At 34.6% G+C, this 20,977-nt stretch overlaps 1 protein-coding gene and 1 non-coding gene across 5 annotated transcripts in view; one reads left to right on the forward strand and one right to left on the reverse strand.

Annotated features, from left to right (window-relative positions):
- Positions 1 to 20,977, forward strand: part of LRP1B (LDL receptor related protein 1B) — a 1,969,831-nt gene that overhangs the window by 27,718 nt on the left and 1,921,136 nt on the right. The window lies entirely within an intron of this gene.
- LOC116598022 lies at positions 2,327 to 2,427 on the reverse strand. The gene has a single exon (XR_004288932.1). It is a non-coding gene; the product is annotated as a small nucleolar RNA U13 (small nucleolar RNA).

The following is a 20,977-nucleotide window of genomic DNA, read 5'->3' on the forward strand; positions in this document are numbered from 1 at the left end:
ACCAAATACATTAATTAACTCATGACTCTCTACAGATCTTTAAGACTCTGAAATTTTGGAGGAAAGACTTTTAACTCCCCAAAGTACAGAATCTACTTCATACCAGAGAATCATATGTATCCTTTCCCCATGACTGACAAAGCAAAAATGATATTTACACACTTACACCGAGGGAGACATAAACCCTGAAATTCAAGGAGTAATTACAATAGTGATTAACTACCAAATTATTCTTATTTCTTTTTTATTTCCACATTAATTAAATTTCAATGTAAGAGTTTTAGCTTTTAAAATGTACATATTTTAGTGTTTGCTAATATTTTTTATTTTGGTATGATTATCAGTTTTTCCTTTATACTTAATTAATACTTAATAATACTTAATACTTAAATTAAGTATAATATATTTATATAATATATTAAGTATATTAATAAAAATTAATACTTACTAATACTTAATACTTAAATAAATTTAAGGGGTCTTTTTTCTATTTATGTAAAATATCTTACTCTATTTTCCATGTCTTTCATGGTCCAATTTTGTGGCATGAGTTTCATTAAAAAAGATTTGCTTTTTAAACTTTATTATCAGTAGGTAATTTAAAAAACAGCATTTTCTTTAAGTAACTATAAGTATGCAATCAATATGATTAATTTTGGAGTCTTTCAAAATATTTTATATCAGCAGTAGCATTCTTTCTACCTAGAAGGTGATAGGAACTTCATCCTGATTTTTGGCTTCATAGCATGGTTACCAGATCTTGTTAAGTGACGTTGTCTGGAGTAAACTCGAGTTTAATGAGAATGAAGTATCCTGGAGTACCATTCATGTTTTCTTTTTGATGCCATTCTTAGACAACTGGGGGAAATTGGAAGAGATTGGGGAGCAAAATGGTTCAAAATCCCATGTCTGCAGCATACACATGGCTATTGTCTTGAGACACCGTTATAGATTTTCAAACACATTTCCACATACTTTAAATCATTCTAAACATCAATCACGTAAAAATATTAGTTGTTACTTCATAGAGGAGGAAATTTAGATTCACACAAAGTCCAACAAACAGTAAGTGTCAAAGTTCCATAAAGTCTAGGACTCAAAACTATCTCTAAGGCCTTTGTCTTTTAAATTACAGCACCATTATATAGCTTCCTACCAAAAGCATATTAATATTTAATAAAATAAAATATTATGACAATAGAGCATTATCAAAGTTTTAACAAACATCTCAAAAGTAAAAGAAACATATAAGTGTTTCTTTCTATACCAGCTAGAACCCCATGGGAGGCTAAAAATTATTCTAATAATGGCTTATGTACTCAAAACATTTTGGGAATTCTTATTTTGGAATTACCTTAAAAGCCTACGGCATTTTCTTTAAACTCAATGCTTTCAAATCTTGATTTCTACAGTGAAAATTTGATTTTTTTTTTTTTTTTTACATAATCAGAAGCCTTATAGAGGTCAGATTTGTGAATGAAGTGATAGATTGGACTTGTTATTTTGGTTTTGATTTTCAAATTTTGAAACACATTTTAAGTAGTAGGTTGTATCCAAAGGTGTAAGTGAAATCTTTAAAAAATAGTTTTCTTAATATTACCAATAGTACATTAAGCTTGCTATTTATGTCTACCTTAATGGGTAGCTAACTTCATTTGGAGTTTTTAGGACTGAAGAATCATCCACAATTCCATTTTATCAGTGTGTATAAATATATATGTATACACACACACAAACATACACACACACTGATATATATTAAAAAAACAGATTTTATATTTGAATATGTATAAGATATGCAGACTACATCTAACATATGCTTTATATCAAAATGTGCATAATGTATGCAGAGAGACACACTAACATGTCTTGTGTTTCAATTTTATGAAATACGAATGTGGCCAATTTCAATCTAAATCATGCCAATCATTCATGTAACTTGGATGTTACATAGACTTCTCCTAAAGGAATGACTTCTGTTCCTTAGTGAATGAATATGAAGTGCAATTTGAGAGGGTCCAACTGCCAACCTACCCTACGAAGGAGGTCTAGCTTGCCTGTGGTCCACATCACTAGAGCAATCACCACTGTTTGAGAATGAATCAGACTACATTGACCTTTATTTCTTTAAATACAAACTCTGCAGCCCATTAACTCACCTATTCCCACTTCCTGTCCCAAGTTCACAAGCCAAGTGTGCCCCTGCCAAAACCAAGCCAAACCAAACCAAAACAAAGACAACACAACAATTTGGGGTTAATAGTTCAGTTAGATAAGAATAATTTAAAAATAAATTTGCCTGTGGAAATTTCTTTGTCCAGGTTCATATCATGGGTAATGGGATGAGGCGTTAACCAGTTTTGAGGGAGGCACATGTCACACAATGGTGTGAACACCCAATCATCATGCTTATGAATTACAAAGGATCCTGGAAATTACTTCTTAAAAATTTTTAAAGATTTTATATATTTATTTGAGAGAGAGAGAGAGTGGGGGGTGCGGTGCAGAGAGAGAGTGAGAAGCAGACTCTCTTCTGAGCAGGAAGCACATTTTGGGGCTCCATGCTCTGGGCTCCATCCCAGGACTCTGAGATCATGGCCAAAACTAATGTCTGCTACTTAACCACTGAGCCACCCAGGGGCCACCTGGAAATTACTTTCCTCCCTTTCTCTCTCCTTTCATCCTTGAGTCCCACTGCCCTCAAAGCGAAGAAGAAATATGTGGGTGGTGGGACCATGAGTCCTTATAAGAGGAAGGCTAAATTGGAAATAGCTTATGAAGAACCAAAATCAATCTCAAACTATCAGTTTAATTTTATAATCATGTTGTAGAATCATTAAAGAAGCTTGGTTGTTATCATCAAGATTTTTTTTTTCTGGTTTAAAAGGTGAGAGGTTAATGGCTCATTTACTGAAGTATGCAGTTTTCTTTCATTTTTCACTTACAATTATCTTCACTTGTTTTAAAATGCAGTGCAGTCTCCAAATGTATTGTAGTTATTCATTATTTCTGTCAATTAAACTTTCTAAATCATAGATTTAAATGAATCACAAATAAGCATTAATAGATTTCAATCACTGAATGCCTACTGCCTGGAAGTGATGAATGGGGCAGATTTACTTTGGAAAAATCTGTTTTTTTTGTGGCAGCTGGAGCACTGGGGCTCAGCAGATGTTAATTTCTAAAAAGCTGGTATTCACTTTAGGAATGGACTCTGGATGTCGGTGTTGTCTTTCTCCATAGGATCAAATCGTCAGAGCAATGCCAATGCCAATATATTTTTGACTGAAACAGTGGTACCTTCATAAAGCATCTGTGTTCTGTAAGCACTTCAGTGTGGTGCCTAGGTTGCCTGATATCTTAAGGCAGAGTCATGATTTCTAAACAACAAGCCCTTAATTTCCTTTGAGGTTTTCATAGGTAGATCCAATTTTAGATAAGTAACAAAAATTGTCCTTAAATTTAGTCTAAAAAATTACGGTGGTCTCATCAAGGAGACATAATGTTTACATGTAGAAAATTTCAGTTGTAATCATTATGATAACGTTGTACACATATGCATTGTTTGTAAATTAAAATCAGCAACTTTTTTTTTTATATAGACTGCATTAGTTCTCTAGTTCACCAGACTCCATGATAACTGACGTCTCTCTAACACTTAGAATCCAGGTTACTATCCCGGGAGTGGTGTTATAATGAGGTTGTTGCCATAGAAACTTTGCAATCATTGACGCACTTTTACTATTGGAACTTAAATGCTATGGCAAATTTAGAATTTTAAATCATTTAGAAACAGAACAAATTCTGTGGCGATAGTGTATTATTCTTTCATCTGAAATAAACCACTTGGGAGAACTAATTATTTTGAAAATCGAAGAAAGGTGCTTAAAAGCACAATGGTGCCATTTGAGATCTAAGGCTAAGAGAACAATTTGGTCAGGCAAATGCAGTTTACTGATAGAAATCCAGTGTCCGAGGAGCGCCTGGGTGACTTGGTGGGTTGGGGCCTCTGCCTTCCCCTCGGACCGTGATCCCAGGGTCCTGGGATCGGCCCCACATTGGGCTCTCTGCACGGCAGGGAGCCTGCTTCCTCCTCTCTCTGCCTGCCTCTCTGCCTACTTGTGATCTCTGTCTGTCAAATAAATAAATAAATAATATTAAAAAGAAAAGAAAAGAAAAGAAAAGAAATCCAGTGTCAGAAAATCCCAGTGAATATCAGTTTGATTTGGGGTTGCTAATACTTAAAATAGCACGGAAATAAATAAATTGCTAATACTTAAAATGCACGTGAAATAAATAAACTTGCTAAGGAAGTATAGAAATGATAGATTGCCTGTCTTTAAACTACCAATTAACTATTAAATTTCTGTTTGAGATTTAAGCAGAAAATATTTTATCCTCCAAATCATGTTACTATTATAATATGATTTGCCTCTAATGTTAAATACAGGCTTTAGAATAAAATGGGTTGTTTACTTTATAGAATGTACTGCCCTGTAGTCACTATTCTAAACTACTGTTGCCCATTACCTTTAAAGGTAAAGCCCATTGGAGTAATGGGCATCAAAGGAAGATATGGATTAGAATATCTCAATAAGATCAAGTAACTGTGTTGAATCTGGTTTTGCATATGCATTACTGTTGAATAATGAGTTTTCCAACATTATGTATCATGGCATGTGACAGAAGATTACAGTTGACTATACGTATGTACTGGATATCAACTTGTGTTTTTCTCATTTTTATTCTATATGAATAATGTTTCCAAGCAGAAATCCACTAAATTATTGCCTAGGAGCTAGTTTCCTGTTCATTTATTAAAGAATCACCCAACATGGCAAGAGTCAACACTATGTTTAGAGGAGAGAAGTGAGTTCTAATTAAGGAACATCCACTTGAATTAACAAAAGTGAATTCCAACTTTTGGAATTATATCTCTTTTGAAAATTATCGGTGGTGCTGTTTAGAGTGCATTTCTTTTTTGTTTTCTCATTTAGCCATGACTTAGTCCATTTAGATTGCCCAGAATAATATGAGGCCCCAAGTAAATTAAGATTGACTTAACTTTAAGATTGACTCTATAATTTCTCTCAATATGTTATTTGTCTATTTATTATAGCTCTACTTCTATGAGAGATAATAGCAAAAAGAGCAATTTTATCTATTTTACTAACTTTGCCCCTGTTAAAGACAATTTAGACTTTAGACTACAAAGTTCAGATTTTGTTTGTTCTGTATTTAATGTTACAAAGGGGTCTTAAAAACTTAAAATGAATACACATTTGAGTGTTTTTATGAAAAGAATAAAATATGTTCTCTAAGCTGAAAAGAAATTAAACAACCATTTTAAGAATTCTCAAATGGGCCAGTTTCCTGTAATATCTACTTCTAATTAATTATTAACACTGTGGAATAGTTTTGGTAATTCAGATATATTCTTTAAAATTCATCTGTGCACTTTGAACTATTGTAAACATTTTCCTTAATGTTTATGAATCCGATTGTTCTATTACAGAACATCAGAGATTTAAGATTCAGTGAGGTCTAAATATATGTGGCATTCTTGATCATGTCCTTGAAACTACTGAAAATATCTATCGAAAGCACATTTTCGACTTCTGATCCCAAGCAAATTTCTTTCTTCCTTTATCTTTGTCAGGTTAGAGTTAATGTGCTGAGGCAAAGGAATATGAGTAGGAAAATATCTATGTACTTTTTTTTTCTTTTTTTAAATCTATGTACTCTTGACTTGCTGATCTTGTTAGAGGACCATGCAAGAGAGTAAGATTTTTTTTTATGACTTATTCTTGTTCTTCTGGAACATTAAAAAGTAAATAATTTAGATGGGGAAAATTATTAGACTTTGATGCTTCATTTTCAGGGACTTGTAAGAAGAAAAATTGACACCAAGAGATTTATACTCATGACAAAATTGTAAAAAGAACAAGCAGTACAAAAACTCAATCTGTTGTTGTTTCATTATTTACATTTGCACACGATGTTTTCTTTATCCTGAATGCCATATTTGAGTGCTTCAAAATGGTAATATAGAATCTTCATAAAGAATTACACAGCCAACTTCAAACAACTAACTTCTTAATTTAATGGCAATTATATGGTTTAAAAATGTACTTTCTTTTTGTGGCATATTTTTTCAATAGATAGCCCTTTGTATGCTGATATTAAATCATTTTGATGTCCTTCAAAATATATACTAGCTTACTTAAATTTTGAAATGTAGAGATCTGTTTAGCTCTACATTCAGCAACTTGAAAGTTGAAAAGTATCAAATATGATTTTCCAAATAATTTCTTAAATCAGTAACCTAACTTTAAAATGTTAATTGCTTAATCCCAATATTATGTGAAATTCATCTGTTGCTTTCCTTTTTGTACATGGGGTACATTGCAGAATAAAATGTGATTATTTCTTTATAAATAGTAATCAACTAAAAAATGCCTTGCTCATTTTTAAAATGGGTCAAAAGCATTTGAATGAAACATCATGGAGCCACATCACTTTAAAGAGAGTGAAGAACTTGAAGTTTACACTCATTATTTTTTTCAAACAGGTATGTTTGAAAGTTTTCTAATAAAATGGGTCCTGTTTGACACTATAAATAAGATATCATCCCTTCTTTCAAAGTGTTATATTCTAGTAGAAGAACTGCTAGTGTGAGAAGTTCTAGTTTTGTACTAGGCAAAATTGATACCACAGGATTCTTGGGAAAACAGATTTTTTTGCAGAGATAATCTCAGCAGACTGTGGACTGAGTTAGTCTAGTGGTCTGTCTAAACATGCACATAAAAAATTATAATGATCAATAATTGCATAGTCACTCTGTGAGATTTTTAAAAAAGAGTTTACATCTGCTGTCATATGTGACTTCGTAAGGGCTCTATGGAATAGTAACATAGAGCTGATGCATTTTAAGAGTAAATGAGTTAATACAAACATTTACTTTCATAGCCAGGAATCAGGGACTGAATTCTGTGGTCAGGGACATTTCCCCCCCATCACAGTATGAGGCTGATGGTTCATTTATTGGAACAGATGGATTATAACATATGGTAAATGGTTACAGGCATAGTTAATATCACATTAGATCAGAATTGGTACAAAAGGACCTTTGTAGAGTATACATTATTGGGGGATCATGTGAATAATGGAAATGATTGCTTTGCTTGTCAGGTTATGTCTCAGGATGGTCTACTTTCCTTATGCCTTACTTAGGATTCTTAGTGAGATTATCTAATCTAGTTCTAGTGTGATACAGAGCAAGGTTATGTTCTTTGATTAGTCCATTGCTATCCCATCAAATTGTTAAGCTTCTCCCATAACAGCTTTTGCATAGAATATTATCAATAATGTCCCTGCCTTCTCATGGGGACAATGTGGTTTGAACTAGGTAAAACAAATCCATAGAGTTCTGTCAACTTTTCCAAAAGGGAATGTGAGTGTAATACAAGTGTTACTTATTTGGGTTTATAAAAAATAATTGTAGGGGCACTTGGTTGGCTTAGTTGGTTAAGCATCTGCCTTAGACTTAGGTTATGATCCCAGGGTCCTGGGACTTCTTGCTCAGTGGGGAGTCTGCTTCTTCCTCTCCTTCTGCTTTCTCTATCACTCTCTTCCTTTTTCTCTCAGATAAATAAAATACAATCTTAAAAAAATAAGTCTAGCACAGAATGGATAGTTAAGTAGACTAAGATCTGGCACCTACCGTGAATTCCAGTTAATGCCATCTTGGTTTTCTCAATTGTTGATATATAGGACTATTTTACAAGCACTAAATGGAACTACAAAAGAATTTCATATTAGATCCCAAGTAATCTTGACATGGTAATGTCATCCTGTTTCTTTGGGTTGAGTTCTAATCCAGAGAGGCTACACGAAACAGTTAACAACAAACATCTATTTTCTAATCTGCTTATAAAAATGATCAGATATACAATATTGAAGATGTAACATTACATATATTAAATACTAAATGTTAGCATTTACTAAGCTCCTTTCCAATTCAAAGAAAAAAATACATTGAAGGAGATATTTTCTGATTTTAGGAAGGGTTAATTTGGAAACTGAATAAACATAAAAGATACTGTAGTATGGTTTAATGCCTGGAGCTTGTAATTAACTAAAAGCTGTAATACCCCTATGAGAACTTATAGAATGTTTAAGTCATTGGTTTCGTCTAATTCATTTGTATGGTCACCTTAGTTGTTGCTTTGTTCTTAAATATAATGAAACAAAAATTTTAATTAAAGGATGCACACATACACATGCTATAGCTAAGTGGTGGTTTTATAAAGTATACCAGATATTTTAAGTACTTAATGAATATTAGGGAACTATAAACTATGGAGTCTATTGAACTACTGAGTCCCTTGGAATCAATTTACCCTACAGTAACGGTACATCACAGGTTCTTATTAAGGGATTTTTTTTTTTTTAACAGCGAGGTGCTTAAGAGGATGCTGTAGCAGAATATACATTTGGTAACTTACACTCTTATGCATTGCTCCATGTCTTGCTAAAAACATATACACATCCCATTGTGAGTAGGTTCTAAAATATAGGGGTCCATCTGCTGATTTTAAAAAATACTTTTTATATATGCATATTGCATCCATTTTTCTGTTGTTCTCTCTGAACAGAAGACTCTTTTACCATTTTCATCAACATTTTACAGTTTGAAATTAACACACTGGTTACCTAACCATAGTACCTAAAGTTTGGCTAATTGGTTCAACTCACATAAATGCTACAAATATTCACTGCAGTGTAGCAGCATATAGGTATATTTAAGGTAGAAGAAACACGGCATCCAATGAAATATTTATTAAATTCCTTCCTGAATTATTTTCTCCTGTTTTTTAAGTATCCCTTTAAATACTTATAGAATCCCAAAATTTTAGTATGGGAAGGCAACTTACTCACCTTAAGTTATAGTGTATTTTTGTTACTTTATTTTAAACTAATAAATAATATAACATTAACTAGTAATGCTATAGTCTAAAATAAGCATGTTGAATGAAATGTTTTGAATCTACTTTCTATGCCTACTTGGACTGATGATTATTTTTGCTAACTGAAAGTACAATTCAATATTTAAGGATTTTACAACAACATTAGGTCATGTGGTCCCTTATAATGTCAATCTTGCATAGTCTGTGACCACCTTAAACTTCAGTTTATCTTTGTAGGTCCCAAACAAAGGTGGATGGAACACTGAAGCCTATTTCAAACACAAAGTCATAATCAAGGAAATATCAGTGCAACAGCCAAAAGTTATGGAAAAGGAGTTTAAATCATTGCCTATCTCTTGAAGAATTAATAATAGTTGCCTAACCTGCACCATATCTTCTTGAGAGTCACTTTCAAATTCTTCCTGCTCCCATTGTAGAAATTAATCACTTGTATGGTATCTGCTCTGTAACTCTCCCACTTTTCTTTCTTATTTTTTTTTTAAGATTTTATTTATTTATTTGACAGACAGAGAGATCACAAGTAGCACAGAGGCAGGCAGAGAGAGAGGGGGAAGCAGGTTCCCTGCTGAGCAGAGAGGCCCATGCGGGGCTTGATCCTAGGACCCTGAGATCATGACCTGAGCTGAAGGAAGAGGCCTAACCCACTGAGCCACCCAGGCGACCCTCTCTCACCTTTCTTGTGATGAATTCTCCTAACATGTTCTTTCATCTGGCCAAAATACAGGTTTAGTTTTCCAAACACCCCTGCGCTGCCAGCATGCATCACAAAACACACACCTTCCTGGGTATGTGCTCTGTTCATCCCAGTAGGTCCTTTCATGTCCACTCTCTTGCCTTTCTGGCTTTTCTAGTTCTGTGGTTCATACATTCAATGACCATGTAAATATGGACAGTGGAAAGAGGAAAAGATTTTCAACACTATATTTTGTTTTACCTGTTAGATTTATTTTCTTGGCCTCCTCTTACGCTTTTTTTTTTTTTTTTTTTTTAAGATTTTATTTATTGGGCGCCTGGGTGGCTCAGTGGGTTAAGCCGCTGGCTTCGGCTCAGGTCATGATCTCAGGGTCCTGGGATCGAGTCCCTCATCAGGCTCTCTGCTCAGCAGGGAGCCTGCTTCCTCCTCTCTCTCTCTCTCTCTCTCTGCCTGCCTCTCTGCCTACTTGTGATCTCTGTCTGTCAAATAAATAAATAAAATCTTAAAAAAAAAAGATTTTATTTATTTATTTGACAGAGAGATCACAAGTAGGCAGAGAGGCAGAGAGAGGGGAGGCAGGCTCCCTGCTGAGCAGAGAGCCCGATGCGGGGCTCAATCCCGAGACCCTGAGATCAGGACCTGAGCCGAAGGCAGCGGCTAAAGCCACTGAGCCACCCAGGTGCCCCTCTCAGCTTTTTCAAGAGCTTCTTGCTCTTAAAAAGGGAATGATCTGCACTAATGACCCATTCTTTTTGTTTGTTTGTTTTTTGTTACACTAAAGTGGGATGAAGGATGATTTTATGTAATGGCCTACATAAGATATTTTTCATACATTTGGGGGTCAATAAAGTGATTCTGCTCTCAAGGAACTTAATAAATAGCTGATTAGGGACTGTGGAAAGAAAGAGAAAGTGAAATTGCCCTTGTTTTCATGGAACTCATGGTGTACTAGAAAATATAATATTTGCATTATAATTATCAGTAATGAGTTTTAGTTACTTCAGAAGGAATGTAGACATGGTAGCAAAATGAATAGGGCATTCAGAGACGTTCTGATTTGGATGAGGAAAAAAATCAGACTTATGACTGATGGAATATGAAAATGTAAGAGAGTATTTAGAGATGGTGAGAAAAGTGCAGTACATTTTGCAGATGGTAATGCACGCATGGTCCATGTAAATGGCCTCTGAGCTTTTATGTGCTTTTAGTATTAGAGCATAGACAGTTTATAACTGTGTTTTCCTATATACGTTTTCAAAATAAATGTAGAGAAATTATCATGGCAGTTTTAGTAGGAAAATAATGTATGTCTGGAAATTCAGATGAAAAACTGAACACTTATTCAGATTAGAAATTGCTATTGGGGCACCTGGGTGGCCCAGTCGGTTAAGTGACTGACTCTTGATTTTGGCTCAGGACATGATCTCAGGGTACTGGGATGGAGCCCTATATAGAGTTCTGCACTCAGCAGGAACTGCTTGATATTCTGCCCCTCCCTCAACCCCTCTCTGGTTCTCTCACTCTCAAATAAATAAATCTTTTTAAAAATTGCTGTTAATACTTGTTTGTTAATAGTTGTTGGAAAACTTAATCATATTTACCATCTCATATACCCATAACTATGCATATATAGTTTTTTTTCACTGACCTTTTATGTTTATACCTTTGAAAGCTATAGAATTAATAAAAACCCTATGCAGAAAAGATACAGGACTTTATAAATTTACACAAATTCTCAAAGGAGTCAGACTGCATTTTTTAATCCACTTCATGATTGTTTATGCTTCATTACCTGAAGGTCATTGGGCTTCACTGTTTATTATTTTCTATTATTTTCTAAAAGTAATTTTTATAAGGTACATTCTCACAAGGTTATGAACCTTAAGGACAGTATTGAGAAAAGTACCTAAGTATGTCTGGTGAAATATCAGGGTAAGCAAATAGATACTATGAATAATTTATATGAGAATACTAAACTGTAAAAAAAAAAAAGTGAAAGTCTGAATCTATAGAAGTTAGCACTTTTTCTCAATATTCAGATTTAGTTACCAACCAGCAAGTATTTATTTGTAAATAATTACTAAGAATTTATTAAGTAACAACCAATTTATTAGGCACTTTCTCAAAAGATAAGGGAGCCAAAGATCAGCTGCACAAAACAGAAAATCTTACTCACAATGATATATGCAGAGGACATTAAATTACACATGAAATAAGACACCTGGAGGATCAATCTAGAGATGGTACTGGAGCTCATTGATGACCCACATTCTTTTTATTCCGTTTCCTTTCCATCCTCAGTATTGACTTTCATTTCCCTGCTTTGTACTTGCTGGAGGAAAGGAGGAAGGAAGAAGAAAGAATTTTCAGAAGGGAAGTTCTCAGAGTAGTTCTGTCATTTATCACAGAAGGCACATTTTTCTAGAATCTCTCCAAAAGTCTTCTAACATTTCATTGGTTAGAATTAGGTCACATGCTCATTCCTAGCTGTGAGAGAGGCTAGGAAGAGAGTTTCTGGAAAGGGGGTATGTACTAGTCATAACTTGCTTGGACCAATTGCAATGTATCCTTTTGGACTGAATGTATTTTCTTCCTAAATAAAGATGGAGTTTTAATTAGTAAGAAAAGGTATCAAAGGTGGGCATTGGTGGCATGGGGTAGGGACAGTGAGTTGGTTAATGTCTGATATCTTTCCTGTAGAGATAGAAAACCACTTTCTCATAGCTAAATTGCAGAACTGAGTCCTGAATTCAGATCTTTAGATGCAAGTCCAAATGCTCTTCTCATAAACCTAAGAGGTTTTAAAGGAAAAATTTGGGTGCTTTTTTCTTCAGGACCTTATTTTCAGAGGACTTATCTATACTTTTAAAAAGCATAATTTTCAGTTTTTACTTACCTTCCAAAATTCAAATCAAATAAAACCAACCTTACTCTTTATTATGAGACGTATAGAGAACAGGATCCAGATTGATCACTAATAGCACCTATCACATTGCGAAATGGTGACTGTGTGTTTTCCAACTTCACAGTGTTTCTTAAACACTTCCATTTAACATATAAATACTTTTGCCAATGTCTAAAAAATGAGCTTGCCTCTGAAAATAGAAGTGTTAAATAAATATGAAATGATATTTATACTTCATTTTAAAAATGAACAGTCTTCTTACTTAATTCTTTGCTTACAGAGCAGGTGATTAGAGAAGATAATCTAGGTAGTGAAGGCAGATTTCACTTACTTACTGGTTAATCAAAAATAAAACATAACCAATGAGAAATTTTCAAGGAAATCCATCTAGAATTTTTAGCCTTATCTAGGAAGTTACTGTAATTATATCTTTTCTTTAAGGGAACTTGTTGGAGTAAAACTAAAATTGTTTTTAAATTAAATAAGGTATTTTATGTTAGTAACATATAACATATCTAGATATTTCTCTAGCTTCTAATATTAATACATTTTTCACATAAATGAACTGTAGTAATCGCCTAGAAACCATACATCCACTTAAAGTCTTGAAAGGTGAAATTTTTATATGATGAAATTCCCCTAGAGGCTAAGAATAAGTTAGGAACAAGAATACCAAGTGGATAGTACTTTGTATTCTAGTTCATTTTTCATTAAGTCAACTTGCATATTCTGGTTTTATAGTTCCATATGATTCATATAAATAATTCACACACTTGGTTCAAAGTGTGGAAATAATTGGTGGGAGATTATTTGGGGTATTTTGGTTTCCAGTGGTGAATACCTTTCTTATAAAATAAAATCTTGAGTTTTTTTTAAAATATCAGATTCTCCTTATCTTTCCTATATATAATTATTTTCATCTCTGTGCCCACAGTGCTGGTATGATTGGAAGGATAGAGAAGAGAGAGTATAGGGTTTGAGTTGGAAAATACTTTGTTCTTAGACACAAATCTGAGCCTATTTTGTCAACTTTTAAAATGGTGGTGATCACAGCTCAATTACAAGGCTGTTTTGGGGATTAGAGATAACACAGGTAAAGGGTATCTGATCCTCATAACTTGAAACTGAGCTGTGATCATTACCATTTACAAGTTAGGAAACCAAGGCTTAGAACTATGTGTATAGTTGTTATTTGTAAATAAAAAAAAATGGTTTAAAGCATTTATAAATACGATTTTCAACTTTGCCTTGTTTCTGACAGAGATCAATTTTTTTGAATCAGTGATAAATGAAATTATGATTTACTTTATTTTATTTATTTATTTATTTTTAGAGAGAGCAAGCGAGTGTGCACAAGTGGGAGATGGGGTAGAGGGGGAGAGAGAATCAGAGAATCTTAAGCAGGCTCCCAGCTCAGCATGGAGCACGATACAGGGCTCGTTCTCACCACTGTGAGATCATGACCTGAGCCAAAATCAAGAGTCAGATGCTTAACCAACTGAGGCACCCAGGTGCCCCTATTTTTAATATAATACAAAAAGAGTAGTTTTTCATCTTTACACATTTTCTCCTTATCCATATAGATGGAAAAATACATCTAGCACCTTGCTTTTTTTGTGATAGAAACTCACAGATAAACATTTTGGATATATGATGAAGCCAGTCATGTGATACATGACTAAAAGCATGTCTGACTATGAAAGATATGAGAAAAAAAAAAAAAAAAAACAACAAAACCAAAAAAGCAGAAGACAAACACCACACCATGAGAGACTATGGACTCTGAAAAACAATCTGAGGGTTTTGAAGGGACGGGGGGTGGGAGGTTGGGGTACCAGGTGGTGGGTATTATAGAGGGCACGGATTGCATGGAGCACGGGGTGTGGTGCAAAAATAATGAATACTGTTATGCTGGAAATAAAAATAAATTAAAAAAAATAAAAATAAAAAAAAAAAAAAAAAAAAAAAAAACCAAACCATGAAACCAAATCCTCTTTTCTGAAAATAGAAGAGTGGTAATCCCCTTTTATCCATGGTTAAGCTTTCAAGAGTTTCAGTTATCTGTGGTCAACCATGGTCCTGCAGCAGACAATCCTCCTCCTGACTTGTGATTGGAAGGTCAGTAGTAGCTTATGCTATGTCATGGCGCCTACATCATTCACTCACTACATCTCTTCTCACAGGCATTTTATCATCTCCCATCATCAGTATAATACAGGAAGATATTTTGAGAGAGACCACATTCACATAACTTCTATTATAGTGTAATTGTAATCTTTTATTATCAGTTATTGTTGTTAATCTTTTACTGTGCCTGATTTATAAAGTAGACTTTTTCAGACGTATGTAGGCATAGGAAAAAGCATTGTATATATAGGGTTCAGTATCATCTACAATTTCAGGTGTACACTGGGGTCTTGGAACATGTCTTCTGTGGATAAGGGAGGACCACTTTATTAGATAAATATGAACCTTAATGTATAATACTGATAATTATTTTGATAACTGCCTTAAAAATATATTCTTAAACATGGTATTCTCTCAAATATATTCTCTTGAACAGGTTTAAACTTTGCTTCTTTTATTATGCCAGTTAAACTTAATTTTTTTTTTTTTAAATCGGATTCATATGTCACACTCCTCCAAGGTAATTATTGGTTCCCTGCTGCCAATAGAGTGACAATTAAACTTCAATTGCACTTGAGTTACATTATAATCTCCCATCAACTCATTATTCCTTTTCCTTTCTCAGGCTCTATTTGTCCATGTCCTTGCTCCTGTCCTATAGTTCCCTCCTTCTCCCCAAAGTATTTAAAATATCAGACCTGACCTGTTTGTACTCATTCTGTTCCTGAAGCATCAAAGCATAGAATCCCCTTTCTTCACATACCAACCCTTCAAAATGCATTAAAGCTGCAAATATTTTCGCAAAGCTCTTCTCAGTCCTTTTACATTTTTATGATTTTTGTTTCTTTTCAGTTGTAAGACATTTTGAATCTATACACTTCACAATTCCTTCTGTTTTATAGTTATATCTGTCTTACACATGAATATACAAATACCATTAGGGAAGCCATATTCTATGATTTCCTATGTGTTTCACAGTGTCTATCAAAGGATATTGTAGATCCTCAATAAATAATTGCAGAATGAACTAAAAATTAATGTAATATTGTTGTATGACTAATGCTTTTATCTTCTTGGCACAGTCTTCTCTTTTAAAAGAATGTAAGCTCCATGCTTTGAGGGTTTTGTCTGTTATGTTCGCTAATGTATTCCTAGTACCTAAAAAGTGTCTGCAACATAGAAGGCACTCAACATTTCTTGACTATAACAATACATTTATCTGTATAAGTCAAATAATCATTAAAGAGATATGCTAATTGGACTATTTCATTAAAAATTGATGTTTTAAAAATAGTAATAAAATACTGACAGACTGTTTGATCATCTGTGACTAATGTTTTTATGGGGTTAGAGGGAGTCCTGATTTGAAAGAATATTAAAAGGACTAAGGCTGAAGTACTACCTAAATCTAAGCATCAGAGGATGTTATTGAATTATACTTTACTACACCTCAACAAGTAGAGTTTTCACTCACATCTATGGCTTATATTTCCTGTTTTAGTTATTCTAATTCCTCATATGCCATTTACAATGCAACACTCATCACAAGTTAGACAATGTACTGAAATCAGCTAATACTTTATATACACTAAATGCAGTTGGGAATATTTATTTAGAACTGATTGCTGAGACAGAAATAGATATTTAGCCCAATTATGTTTCTTGTGAATCATAGCTAATGTAGGTATCCTATCCTTAACTTGTAAATATCAGGCAGTATTAACTGATATCCTTGATGGAGAATTTTGAAAATGGGCATGGATGAATTTTGTTCTATGGAACAGTTATTTTTCAATGGAGATACACACACACACACACATATCCTTAAATTAAAAATAAAAAATTAAATTAAAAATATAGACAACTATCATATGATCTCCCTGATATGAGGAAGTGGTGATGCAACATGGGGGCTTAAGTGGGTAGAAGAAGAATCAATGAAACAAGATGGAATTGGGAGGGAGACAAACCATAAGTGACTCTTAATCTCACAAAACAAACTGAGGGTTGCTGGGGGGAGGGGGGTTGGGAGAAGGGGGTGGGATTATGGACATTGGGGAGGGTATGTGCTTTGGTGAGTGCTGTGAAGTGTGTAAACCTGGTGATTCACAGACCTGTACCCCTGGGGATAAAAATATATGTTTATAAAAAATAAAAAATTAAAAAAATATATATATATAACCTTAAATTAAAATCTTAAAATTAAAAAAAAACACATATATAGCCTTAAATTAAAATTTTAAGGCACTGAGAGTGTCAGAACTGTAAGGAAAGCCTTAAAAAATCCTTTAGTGAATTATTTTTGATATATGAAAAATTACTTACTAATTTGCATGTTCTGCACAATTTGATTTTTGTATATATGAACATATTTTATACCCATACATATTCTTCAGACAGAATGAGAGAAAAATAAATTAATATCTGAGTACTTAATTTTGAAACTAGTTTGTAAAAGGTCATTTCAGGCAGGAAGAGATAGTGTTCCTATAAAGTACAGCTTGCTATCTGTGTGCTAATTGAGCTTATCTCTTGCCTGAAACAGAATTATCTGTTCTTAGGCTTAAGAAAGCGGCTATATTCAGTACAATGGTATTTACAAAAGATCTAGCTTGGTAGACACTTTATCTTTCTCTGTGGTTCCTTGTCTTTGTTAGGCAGAAAAGAATTACATGGTATTATTCTTAATTTGCTGAAAAGGTGTGATATTTTAGTAATGAAATGAAAATGATTGCTGGAATATGTTTACATGCTAATAAGTGGCAGAGACTTAGAGGGAAAAAATACTCCCAGAGTTTTGTTCCTATAATTCCTCTTTGGAGCTCTGTACTGAAATAGCTTGCCCTTTTGTTGTAATTCATGTAAATAATCCTAAACATTGCATTTACATCCTCTCTCTTTCTTAAAATATTTATTTATTTATTTGAGGGTGGAAAAGCATGATCAGGGGAGGGGCCGAGGGAGAGGAAGAGAGAGAGAATCTTGAACTGACTCCTCCTGACCATGGACCCTGAGGTGGGGCTTGATCTCAAGAATCTGAGATCATGACCTGAGCTGAAATCACGGTTGGATGCTTAACCTACTGAGCCACCCAGGCACCCCTACAGTCTCTCTTTCTCTCTTTTTCTAAAATATATTCTTGAATTTTTTTTAATTTTTTAAAATATTTTATTTATTTATTTGACAGAGAGAAATCACAAGTAGGCAGAGAGGCAGGCAGAAAGAGAGGGGGAAGTAGGCTCCCTGCTGAGGAAAGAGCCCAATGCAGGGCTTGATCCCAGGACCCTGAGATCATGACCTGAGCCAAAGGCAGAGGCTCAACCCACTGAGTCACCCAGGCCCCCCATTTTTTTTAACTTTTTAAAATTAACATATAATGTATTATTAGCCCCAGGGGTACAGGTCTGTGAACTGCCAGGTTTGCATACTTCATAGCACTCACCATAGCACATATAGTCTCTTAAAATTACTACCAGTAAAGACTAGTCAAGCCTACAGAATCCTAGGTATATATGAAGCTCAGATCAAGTAAAGGGTAGTTTATTGAAAACAATATAAAAGGAAGGTTATTTAACTTGTCGTCTCCATCCTAACCTGCCATTTCTTTTTCCCCACCTAGTCCATAAGAAATGTTATCTGAGATAATTTGCCAATTATCATAAACTCCTATACCCACCATTGAATAAACATTCTGGAAATAGAAACCTAAAACAGAAAGCTAGAGGGCTCCATGCTACTCATTCTTGACCATCCTTATTGAAACAAGGTAGCTCTTGTTACACAACAAAAGAATCAGCTTTGAGTTCAACCAAGCTAATGAGAGGTTAACACTTGGAATGTGGGAAATCGCAGAAGAGTAATTAATCAGATTGTGCAAAAGGGGAACAGAAGGGATGGGAAAAATATTTTACAAAGGCAAAAAAAGGGGGGGGAGAGTGAAACGAAATTGCTTTCTTGATCACGGTGAGATTAACTTTGTTACATTAGTATGGGACACTTGGGTGACTCAGTCGGTTAAGCATCCAGCGCTTGGTTTCCAGCTGAGGTCATGATGTCCGGGTCCTGGGATGGAGCCCTGCACTGGGCTCTGTGCTCAGCAGGGAGTTTGCTTGAGGATTCTCTCTCCCTATCCCTCTGCCACCCCTGCCCCCACACACTCTCTGTCTCTAAAATAAATGCATAAATAAATAAATGTTTAAATCTTAAAACAACAACAACAACAACAACTTTGCTGCATAAATATGAGCTTGTATGCAATCTGTCTACACTACCTAGAATGTAGGATTGACAGATAAAATACAGGATACCAGTCAAATTTGAATTTCAGATAAGTATTTGTTGTTTATCTAAAGTTCAAATTTAGCCTAGACTCGTGTATTTTTATTTACTAAGTCTGGCAACCCTATCTGAAGACACATTGTTTTTTTGTAAAAATGTCCTCCCCTGATATTTTCTGTATAACACCACAAACAAGGGGAAAGTGTCACTGGAAGATCCATTTCTAAGGACCCTAAGAGCATCTGTTTCTAAGGACTAACATCTCTTTTTGAGATATGTTATGCAAAAAGGTTGAATAATAGCATCACATTTTCACCCTTCAAAAATGACACATTCTGGCTTGTGCTGAGATACTTCTGAATACACTAAGGGCTTTATTAGTTACATAAGGGATCCTGTTTTGATGCAGCTTTTAATTTCCTTAGCATCCAGATCCCCTGTAAAAGGTTAAAGGGTAACTAATAGCATAGCCACTGAGTAGGGACTGGCAGAATAGAGTTGATCAACTAGTGGCTTCTGGACACACATGACCAAAGGTCCAAAGGAAGGTAGTGTAGTCTAGTGGCTTCAGGCCTGTCCTGGATAACTGTCCAATCATAATTTACCCTTAACAAATACATAGTGCTCTATTTACATGGTCAGGCTCTACTTAAATACAATTTGAGGTATTGAACATATGAGTAAAATAGTAATAGAAGACAAATTAATTAGGGCATTGCAATAAGCTCACCTACAGCCATAGTGCATGTGGGTAAGCTTTCACAAACACACAAAGATGGATCTCTCTACTAGGTGCCTTTATTATCATGAAATAATAAGATGTCCTAGAAAAGATACATATATGAATATGTAGCATAAGACAAAGAAAGTGATTCTTACTTAATATAAGCTTTATGCTTGTATATAATTGTATTCATGGAGCAGTGTCTTGAGTTCCTGGCTCTTTATAGATACTCAATAAATTATTTATTGAATGAATAGATACATATCCTACCTTCAGTGAGTTCACAGTCCAGAGGAGTACGTAGATGTAGAAAGGTATAAAAATAGTACATTCTTACTGGTGTCATGCTACTATGGGAGAAGTGAGGGGGCACATATAATCATCCATGTGGGGAGCTAGAAAGGCGTCCTGAGAAAAATCGATCTTTGAACTAAGTGGAGTTACTTAAGGAAAACTAGGTGAACAGATGGAGAGGATGTACAAGGAGAGATCATAAGCACAAGGCTGGATGTGAAAAGCCCTGCAAATGTTGTGAACATCACTGAAGCAAATACTTCTGAGGTATAAATTTTAACGCAGAGAGGACAGAAAATCGAAGACCAGAACTTAGAAGGCCTCATTTCATGTCAGACCAAAGAGCTTGGACTTTATTCTTTAAACCACTGGGAATCATTCATAGATTTTAAGCAGGGCCTAAAAAGGTCAGATGTGCAGTTTAGTTGGAGCATTTTTGCCAATTATGTGGCGAATGAATCTAAAAGGGGCCAAATTGCAAGGAAGAGGACCAGGTAAGAAACTACGAGACTAATGTAAATATGAAATGATAAAGTTGGGAAGGCTGTTGGTAAAAGTGCTTGGTTGAGGGGAGAAGTGGGCAGGTTGAAGAAATATTACATCGAGTGAAATGGGAAGTCCTTGGTGATCAGTTCAATGCATAAACAAGGAATGCAGAGATGTCTAGTACCAGGTTGGATGTATGACCATGAATATGTGAGGAGAAGTCTAAGTTGGGAAGCTGGAACAAATTAATTAACCTTCGTCAACTTAGAGTAAAACCCTGAGTTCGTATGGGATCACTTTGAGGAGTATTGACACAAATGGAGAGGAGAGGCTAAGAAATAAATGGAAGGCTAGAAAATGTCAAAACCGAACGTTCAGGTGGGGGAAGATGAGGAGGAGAAGGGAAGGGGGGAGGGGATTAGGTAATGATTGGGGGGAGAGAGGGAAAACAGAACAGTGTGAATCATGAAAACAAAAAC

The sequence above is a fragment of the Mustela erminea genome, chromosome 8, assembly GCF_009829155.1.
Source record: "Mustela erminea isolate mMusErm1 chromosome 8, mMusErm1.Pri, whole genome shotgun sequence".
NCBI classification, from domain to species: domain Eukaryota; kingdom Metazoa; phylum Chordata; class Mammalia; order Carnivora; family Mustelidae; genus Mustela; species Mustela erminea.